This window comes from Phytophthora infestans, genomic scaffold (genome assembly GCF_000142945.1).
Source record: "Phytophthora infestans T30-4 supercont1.163 genomic scaffold, whole genome shotgun sequence".
Taxonomy (NCBI): Eukaryota; Oomycota; class Peronosporomycetes; order Peronosporales; family Peronosporaceae; genus Phytophthora; species Phytophthora infestans.
The window spans coordinates 66,033-76,101 of record NW_003303596.1 but is presented as its reverse complement, the minus strand read 5'-3'; positions in this window follow the sequence as shown (position 1 = coordinate 76,101).

The following is a 10,069-nucleotide window of genomic DNA, read 5'->3' as shown; positions in this document are numbered from 1 at the left end:
GGTCATACCAATCCAACCAATACTCAGGCGTTCTTAGCTCTCATGACGAGTCTTTTCGTGTGCAGATTCTTGTAAATCAGCAGGTCACAGGCCTCTCGGATCGTCACAACCATGTTGCCGTTTAACACCGCCTTCATCTGCTTGTTCCGCAGGCCGTCCAGGAAGAACTCGTACCTCATACGAGGCTCATGGTAGTTCAGGGCCTCGCACATGGTCGAGATGCGATCACCCCACTCCTCAGCCGACTCACCGCGACTTCGCTTGTCGTTCTTGAGGCAGTTCCAGAGTTGGGCAGGCGTTTGGCAGATGAATCTGTTGTGGAACTTCGCTCGGAGGGTCTTGTGGTGTAGCGGAATCAGCAAAATCTGCGAAATTGCCGGATCCGACTTACCAACAGCGCCCAGACACCGATTAACGAAGGGGGTCCACCGATGATCCGTGTTCTGCTGAACTTTCCTCACCTAGTGTACCCGTCGGTAGGGCGGGATCATGCTCTCTCGGTAACTTCCGAAGCGTTCAAGTGGTGAAGCTTGAGTGTCTTGGCGAGACGTGGGGATGGGGTGGAGCAGCAGTGGAAAAATCTTCACTCTGCGTCCGTGGTTGGTTCTGGATCCTAAACGAATATTTGAGCTTAAGTGGATCCAGGGCCTAGATCGTGGATCTGGCCGTAGGGTTGCCTTGCGTGTGTGTTACCTTGCCTTTGCGTTTCCTTTGCGTCGTACTTGCCGCCTCCTCTGACGGGATCTTGAGAGTTGAGATCTTCTTGGGTGTACCCGGCCAAGTAGTAAATCCGGTTAACCTGTCGGATCTGCACGTGTAAAGGAAAGCTCACTAGGTTGTAGGATCTGGCCAATGTACTATCCAGTTATCACTACCAACACTAGATTCACAATTCCCAACCTTCTCCGAGCTCGTACGGCCAATGTAGTTCCGATTCTTGAGGGCAGGAAGGCACTTGCGTGTTACTGTGCGAATAGAAGTCTGTATTGATACTTAAGCCTATATCTGCCTGGATTCCTTACCTTCTATGTCTTCTTCCTGCTAAATTTCTTATCAGGCTCGGCTGCATGTCCTTTCTCTCCTTGACCCATCATCCCAGCGGTATTATCCTCAGATCCACCGGATCCATAGCGTAATCATTATGGTCACCCTATTATGGGTACACTCATCCGGATCCAGGTTGCTGTAAGTGTACACCCGTCTTGGACCTGAGCTCTCCAATCCTCCAACATCGTCTTGTGACCGTCATCTCCATTGTCCCACGACGGTTTGAGATCCACTGCATCCACCATCCCTGTATCCTGTATCCAGGTCCCTCTATGCGGGATCATCACCTCCTTAAATCCGAGCTCGGAAGTATGGGATCCGTGACACCTGGCGGTGGATCTTGCCTTCTCGTTAGTCGTGGATACTAGATCCACCTTCAGATGACACCTACCATCATTCCTTCATAGGATCCACACTCGATCGACCCGGTCATAGTATATCCCATATCCACCTAAGTGAACTCAGGTAAGGGTGGATCCGAGTTATTCCTTGGTGGATCTTGCCTTCCCGTACGTCACCCATACCAGATCCATCGTCGGCGTATACAGGATGCTGCTCGTCATGGCCAATCCACCTCAGGCAACATGCATCCGCGCCGGGTGATCCAAATTCTCTCTAATCACGTGAATTTGTCACTGATTCGGGATAGTGACCCCTTGTTAGGTCCATTCTCTTATTTCTGAGAAAGAACCTCACCACAATCGCCTTCTGTACGTGGTCGGCGCTGCACAACAGCGTTCACGACGTACACTACCAGCATCCCCATGTGGTGTTGGAAATCCCACGTGAACTCTAGCTACAGATGTAGTTAGGATGTTCCCACAACAATACGTCTACTAGGATAGTAAACGATCGTTCGGGTGGACCTGAAGACCCCAGTTCTGCCCTTGCACCGGGACAAACTGGACCTTGTAAACTACTTATATAGGCCAACCAGTAAAATAAGAACACGCTACTAGCACGAGCAAAGCTAGCAGGTGTTTTGAATCCTCGTGGTCCCAACAGCGGAAGGGTACCAGGCACGGGTAAGCCTTTTACGAGATCACCGAGTGTTCAACACTCGGCTGGAAGAAATAAAAGGGAGGCAATTCAAGCACTCCTAGTCGTGCAAATAGGCAACAATAAGCCGTCACGTAAAACCTCCCGATAATAATCGGCCAATACACAAAGTCTCTTGGCCTTGCCGGATGAACCCTCGCTACAGAGCTTCGAGTTCACCGACAGGCATAACACACTCAAACAAGCTTGACCTGACGCTTACCTTGAAGCCGGACGTCGCTCTGTGTGCTTGAGTGGAAATTCTGTTCTGTATTTAAGCTTACCCTTTCGGGTCTATTCCTAATAAGAAGTCCTAATCAAGTATACAAATATCAAATGAACAATGATCCGTTATGGATCTTCTTGCATGCCAAGCGTCGTCTGCACTGTCGCATGAGCATCTTTAACGGTCCGCGCCCTGTCCCAGACGGTGAACGTGTCTTCCAAAGGTCGCTGAGTATTCCGCGAACTCATCCCAACCGCCGCTGAGGGTTCGTACCGTAGATGGTCCGCTGAATGCGAATCCGACCAGTCCATTATTAATAATAAGAACAAAAAAAGATTTCAGTGACATAGGGCCGTATCCGATACTGGTTGAAAACTCTGAGGTGACGCCCTCGAATCTCCCTTGCACCTTGGCGTCTCCGTACATCACCCGACCGAGGGTTCGTCGCTTGAACAACTTGGGCGGTGTCACGTCTTTGTCGACGGGTGATAATCCGCAACCACGGAGAAATCACTACACCACAACTGCCCCTGTCGCAATGGAAGCCACGGTACTGGTGCCCGTTGTGACATTTCTTCATTCTTCAATTCACCATCTCGCCACCGTATGTCCAAGCGTCTGAATCGAGCCGTGTCCGAAGGTTTTCAGCGTCTCAATCCTCGTAGACGTCGCGAACTTTGTAACGGCTGGAGGTACGTCAGCTCATCCTTCTTCTTGAATCATCGGCACCTTGCTCATCATCTCGCATTACTCGACTTGTTTCTCAGGAGGGAAAGGCCGAGGGTTCGAACGTCCCTCAGTCTGCTACACTTCCTCCGACAGCGGCGTCATCAACTGGTCCTTCGGCGCTTCCTGCCCCGGACTCTTCACTCCCTGCGATAGCTCCTGCAGCACTCCTCGTCGTCGCTGAACCCGCGGAGATGGCTCCTGCTGTTCCTCCTGCCCCAGCTGGTGGTCCGCCACCCCTCACCGAAGATTCGCTGCGCGCCATGCTGGCTGAATGTACGGAGGCATCGGTCGATCACATGATGACCTCGATAATCCCGTACTTGACTGCAATGGCTCGTCACCAAGTGCAGCTCAGCGTTGCGCCTCCTCTCCACGGCGATATACACACTCAGCGTCGCCTCGAGACTGCCGTTGGTATCGATGATGTCCTCGCTGCGATACAACCCGTTCCTGACGCGCTGTCGGCATTACCCGAACGAGTTGCTCTTGGAGCCGTCGAAGCCGTGGTACCCCATTGAAAATTTGTCGTTCGCACCTCGGACATCTGACTGGCTTTCCGAAGTTCCGGCTCTCGACGCTCGTCAGCCATGGCGTACTGGATGGATGAATGTGCCGCATCGGCACCCGTACAACACTACGTACTTCCCGTGCCAGCGTAATCCGGAGCTTTTCAATCCTCGTGGTACGCGTTTCGTGGATGTGTACCGAAGCGTGATCGTTGACTCGTCTCTCGATTCAACCGAACTTATTCCGACCTGGCGTTCGTTGTTTGACTCGCCACCGGGTACTCCACGTCCCGCTCTGGCTGCTGTTCCTGTTGAAGCTGGTACCGAGGATTCGCAGTGTCCGGCTTCAGCTCCAGCTTCCGAGGCTCAGGTTCTTGATGAAGAGGAGAAAGAGAGAGGTGACTCAGCTTCGTTGACACTCTCGGCCACCGGCCAGACACTTGGAATCGATTTGACTCCTCGCTGCACGTTCTACGACGTTCTCCAGCATCTCAGCTAACTGTTGAGGTGTCCCGCGTGACTTCGTTTTCAGTGATCCCTCCGCGGTCGGCATTCATGTTTACTCTTATCTTAATCCACTTCCACAGCGTAATCATGTTCATGTTGTTCTTCAAATGCATATACAATTTGTTGTTGCAGTAACGTTCTTCGTCTGTTACCACGGGCTGCATCGCCCTGTGGACAGTTCATGCGTGATTCAGTCACGCTAGTCTTCGTCCGCTACTTGCGCCATCTGTAGCCGATTCTCGCTCTTCTTGGCTCGCAAATAGTCGTACAGCAGACCTCCACATGACAAGTTTGATGATGGTTCCCAAGTTGTATCTTCATAGCCAACCCACTTGACTTTGAACTCGCGTACAGCACGCTCCGTGCTCGTCGTCAGTGGTGTTCTGTCGTCGAGGATGGCCTCGACTTCATATTCACCGACAACTTGATCTGGTTCCCAGCTGTCCTCAGGCAACAGTTCCTCATCGAAGTCGAGTCTTGCTTCATTAGTCGCGTCAAGTACTAACCGAGTGTTCGGTCGACTGTTGAATTCGTTGACAGCCTTGAGTCTTGACACATGCACTACTGGGTAAAAGCGATACCCACTTCGATCAGGCAGTTCCAGCTCGTACGCAAACTCTTCCACCTTGCGCTTGATCCGAAAAGGTCCATGCCATCGGTGAGCTAATTTCTTTGTCAAGCCCGGTTTGACGCGTTCCATGTACAACCACGCCCGGCTCCCAATCTCAAAAAGAGATCTCGGTGGGGCTCTTGCAGGATCTATCATCTCTCCTGAAGCTTCTAGAGGGTCTGCCGAGTGTTCGTTTCCACTTGGTTGAGGGACAGCGGGTTTTTCCAGTCGACTCAGAGCATCATTATGTTTTTTTGCTCGTCGCTCCTTTTCTACAGCCTGATAATCTTTGGCCATAGTGAGGGCGACATCATGCTGTCGATTGATCTCGCGCCGCCACGCCAGTGCGTCAGACTGCTTGCCGAGTCCTCGTTTGAGTGATGACGACATTGCCCGCAACGTCGACTGCGCATCCCAACCATGAACGAGGTAGAACGGCGTTTCCTTCCTCGTAGTGTCTTGAGAAGTATTAATAGCAAATACTAGCTTCTCCGCGATTTCGTCCCAATCTTGCTGTAGAGGGTCTTCCGCGTACACCCGTACGGATCCCATCACCGACTTCACAGAGCGTTCCTGCTGTCCATTAGCCTGTGGCCGATAGCTCAAAGTCGCTCGTGATCTTGACTGCATCATCTCTGCAAATGCTTGGAAAACCTCGCTCATGAAGCGTGGGTCGCGGTCGTGCCTTATTAATGATGGGGCTCCGAATCGTCGGTACACACATTCTTCGAACACTTGGGCAACACTCAGTGCAGTCGTATCTGACATAGCCTTGGCAATAACGAATCCCGTGAACGAGCACTGAAATAGGAGCAACGCCGTGTTGCCCCTGCGAGATTTCGGTAGTGGGATCACAAAATCCATCGAGACGATCTGGAAAGGTCGTTCGGCTAGTACGTTGCCAGGTGAGTATCCACGAAGCTGTGGGCGGCTTTTACTCGAGCTGCAATCTGGACATGACTTCACATGCTTCTCCACGTCAGCGTACAAACCGATCCAATAATAATCGGACTTAACGCGGTGGAACGTTCTCACCACACCTTGATGTCCTCCTTCCAGCGAGTCGTGACAGTTTTGCAGGACCTCTTGAATCATCGTTGTTGGTACCACAAGCCGCAGCTTGGTCTCCTCTTGCCAACCGTGGTCGTACCGACGATTCAATCCAAGATAGTGAAGCACGCCGTCTTCTGATAACACGAACCGGTCAGCATACTTCCAGGCATCTCGAGCTTCTTTGTAACTCAGCTCTTGTGCTTGGCCCGAAGCACCTTCTTGATGTTAAACCACTTCTGCTCCTCGTCTTGTGCCACTATTATCCGTCTGCGTCGTTCCCGCTGTATCGCTACCGGATCAACATCTTCCGCATCGGGAAATGCCGATGGTACAGTCTTGTGAGGATGGTCTGGCAAATCTTCGCCGAATGAATCTTCGGTGGACGTCTCTCGTCGTTCTTCATGCTGTTCTTGAGCTTTTGAGACATCCTCCGAGTGTTCATCTGCAAACCTGACGCGTTTCTTGGCTTTCGTCTGTCGCCGAGTCATCACTGCTATATTACCATAATCGCACTTTGGTGAGCTGTAATCAACCACGAAATTTTCGAAAGTTTTCCACTTTGAAGACTCGCTGCCTGACAGCACATGTACTTGACGCTCTGCTCCTCGTGACGAAACATCTACCGAGTCTTCATCCGGCTCGTAGATCATTTCCTGGATGCGGTTCAGCGATGCCAATTCCGACTTGCGAGTTTCAGCCAAGATTACCCGACTGACCTTTGATTCCAGCGCTTCAGTGGCTAACGAATCCGCGGCCGCGTTTGTATTCTCGTACAACGTGAAGATATTTAACTGATCGAAGCTTGGCGTGAGCTCCTTGTGAGTATTCAGCAGCGCTAGCAAAGTTTCCTTCCTGCATGCGATCACCCCTAGTGATTGTTGAATCGCGAGCCTTGAGTCCCCAACGATGACTAAATCCTCGGCACCGTGCGCATAGCAGCCTTGACACCGTTTATCATACCTGTATACTCTGCCTCATTCACCGTGGTAGCCGAGAGGTACGCGTTTGCAGCAATCACTACCTTCCACTCAGGAAGGCTCCACAGCACCCATGAACAACTCCCGTAGCCACCGTACTTCTCTGTCTTCGCTGATCCGTCAAAAGACATGACGAATCCGCTGTAATTACGGGAAAGCCTGGCGTACAGCAACGCGGGGTCCATTCGAATAGTCGGGGAACCCTTGTTTGGAGGCGCCACCGGCGCGAGCGAGTCTTCCAGGTCAACGAAGCTCGTGATGCTTGACTGCAGTAGCTGCGCAAAGGCGACATCCTTCTCCTTCACGCGCTGCACCTTAAGGTGCCACTGCGATAGCAGCACTGCGAACTGGACCGCGCGTCCGAAGAGAGACTTCGACTTATGCACCCACTCTAACGTCGAGAATCGTGTATAGACATGTAGCGTCTTTCCTGCCAGCTGCACGTAACAGATCTTCAACAGCAGAAGTAACGCCAAAACTTCCTTCTCAGCAGAATGGTAGTTCATCTCGGCCTCCTTGAGCACCCGACCGAGGAACCGTACGGGGTGTAACTTGCCTTCGTGCTCTTGCATTAGCGTAGTGCTCAGCGCCCATTCATTCGCAAAGAGCATGACATGAACTTTCTTCGACCGGTCGAAGTGCCTTAGAATGGGTGAATGTGAAATACTCGTCTTCAATTTTTCGAAGGAACGACTTGCCACAGAAAGGCCACCTTCAACGGCAAAGTCTTCATCCTTGAGCTGGTACAGCGCCGCACCGTAGACCGCGAAGTCTTGAATGAACCGACTGTAGTAATTAACCGCTCCAAGAAACGACTGCATGCCCTTTTTACTCGTTGGAAACGAAAGCTCGGTGATGGCCGCCAGCTTCTTGGGGTCAGCTCTGATACCTTCTGGTGAAATTTTATGCGACAGAAAGTCCACCTTGGGCTGGCAGAAGATGCTCTTGGTGAAGCTAATGCTGATCCGACACTGTGCAAATCTTGCTAGCAATCGGTCCAGCGTCGCTAGGCAGCTGTCGAAATCCTCGCCACCGAAGCAAATGTCATCCACAAACGACCGTCGACCAAATACAGGTACCAGCGATGATTCGTCTGGCTCCCCGTTCGTAAACATGTCAGCGACGGGGCTGTTGACGAGTTGTAGTACAGGGTCGGTCTCTACCGGTGCTTCGCGGTCTGCCGCGAGCTTCGTTTGAAACGAACCCTCGGCGCTTGGCCCACGACGTTCCTTGGCCTGTTCCTCAGCTAAACGCATCTTTTCCGAGTATTCAAACGAACCTCCTTTAGGTTGAACGAACCCCCAGAGTGCGTTGTCATTCATACGCTGGTAGATCATCGGCGCGTTCTTTAACCCGAATGGCATGCGTAACCACTCAAAATGTCCGAGTGCGCAGACGAACGCCGACACTTTACGCGCTCGCAAGGTCATCATGACCGCCCAGAAGCCGCTTGCTGCATCCAGCGAGCAGAACCATAGGTAGCGCTTGAGATCTGTTAGCAGGTCGTCGACTAGCGGCATCGCATACTCCATGATCGCGGTGATAGCATTCACCATCTTGTAATCAATGCAGAGCCGGATGTCCAGCCCGTTCTTTTTCATCACAATCACGATCGGCGATGTCCATGGACTGTCTGAAAAGACGATCAGTCCTGCACGCAATAAAGCGCGCAGCAGCTCGTACAGCTTGCCGAGAAATCGCAGCGGCACGCGCCGGGCACGCTGTTTAATTGGGGCGTGCCCCTGTGTGTCGATATCGCATACCACCCCGTAGGCTGGCGGCGGCAGTGCGTTACCACTAGCAATCAGGATGTGCTCGTGGTTCTTTAGCGTCGCGACTAGACGTTCTCGGCGTTAAGTCGACAGCTCAGGATCAGCAACATTAGGCGCAGTGTAGTCAATTGTCGTGTTGATCTCTTCGGTCAGGTCCGGCAGGAATGCCAGCTCCTTCGCGTAGTCGTCCAAGCCAATGTTGTTAGCTGGGTGTTCGTAGAAATCATTTCTCGTATCCTCCGTTGCTTCATTTCCCTCGGTGTAACACTCGAGCACCGAGATGTATGTTCGTTCACGCGCTACGGATTCTTCCCTGACTCAACATTGGCATCCGCTTGATTTCAACAGTCGGTACTTGGTCCATCTCCTTCCCATCCTGGTTTCCCATCTCTGGGCCATCTGCCGAGTCGTCGCTCGCAATATTGAATGCGTGGGCCGCCGACATATTGGGTTGTTGACTTTTGTTCCGCTCCTCGTTCTGCCGCTGTCTTGACATTTCGGAATCCGCACCAATCTTGCAATGAATACTCGGTGCCGTACTCAACACCTTCTGCGCGATGCCTGTATCCTCTGGATCAACCACCGATGGCCCGTTCGCAGATTTGGTGACACACAAGGCCGGGACAGCTTCGTCAAAACGGGTGACTCCATTCAATCCAGTGTCGTTGCTTCTCGCTTCCGTGGTCACCCCTGACTGGACACTAACACTCGTTGGCGTATGTACCACGTTTACCGGCCTCAGTAGTTCGTGTGTACGCACTACCGAGGCTTCGTTCGCGTTATTGCCTCCGCCATGGGTTGTCGTGTAAGTGTCCAAAGGTTCTGCGGAAGGCTGACCGTCGGCCAAATCCCCGGCTGTCACCCCAGACGCCAGACAGGCTTCCACTCGTTCACGTTCTTCCAGGATCAGTGCCCAGCGCTCTGCACATGTCAGACGATCACTAGAATCCACTAGCGAGTCTTCTAGAGGTCGTGCTAGCACCCCACCGGGTTCTGGATAGTTCGGTCGATCAACTGCCGAAGGCTGAGTTGCAAGCCATTGTTCGTAGATTTCGCATTCACGCTGAAAGAGCTCGCGGTCTCTACAACCTTCGTAGGCCAACACTTGCCAGTCTTGGTACTTCTTGGACTCCAGACGCACATAGCCGTCACCTCGTGGCAAATCCCCATCTGGAATCCACATCGCGATCGAGTCGTGTGCTGGTAGGTACACAGTTCGATCAGACACGTTGGTCAATCGAATGCTCTGAGGCCGTCCACGTCGAAACCTCGTCACTGACGGGATTAGCTTGTTCGTTCGACGAACCCACAGTACGTGTTCTTCCAGCCCGACTTGACGCTTCGCTAGTCGATATTCTCGCCACTCGTGCGCTTGAATGTCCAACCGCTCGGGTGGCCCGGCGTTAACATGGGAGCCGTATTCTTCGCTGTCGATCATGTTCTTGGTCTTTATCAGCGGGATTTGGACTTCGTGCGGTAATTGCGCCGCGCCGTGGAACAGGTCCAACCGGATCCCAGCTGGGATCATAACGTCGGTCCCGAGTACCACGTCGACGCCTGCACTATGCGCCATTACCCACATCTCAAACTCGTACACCATCTCC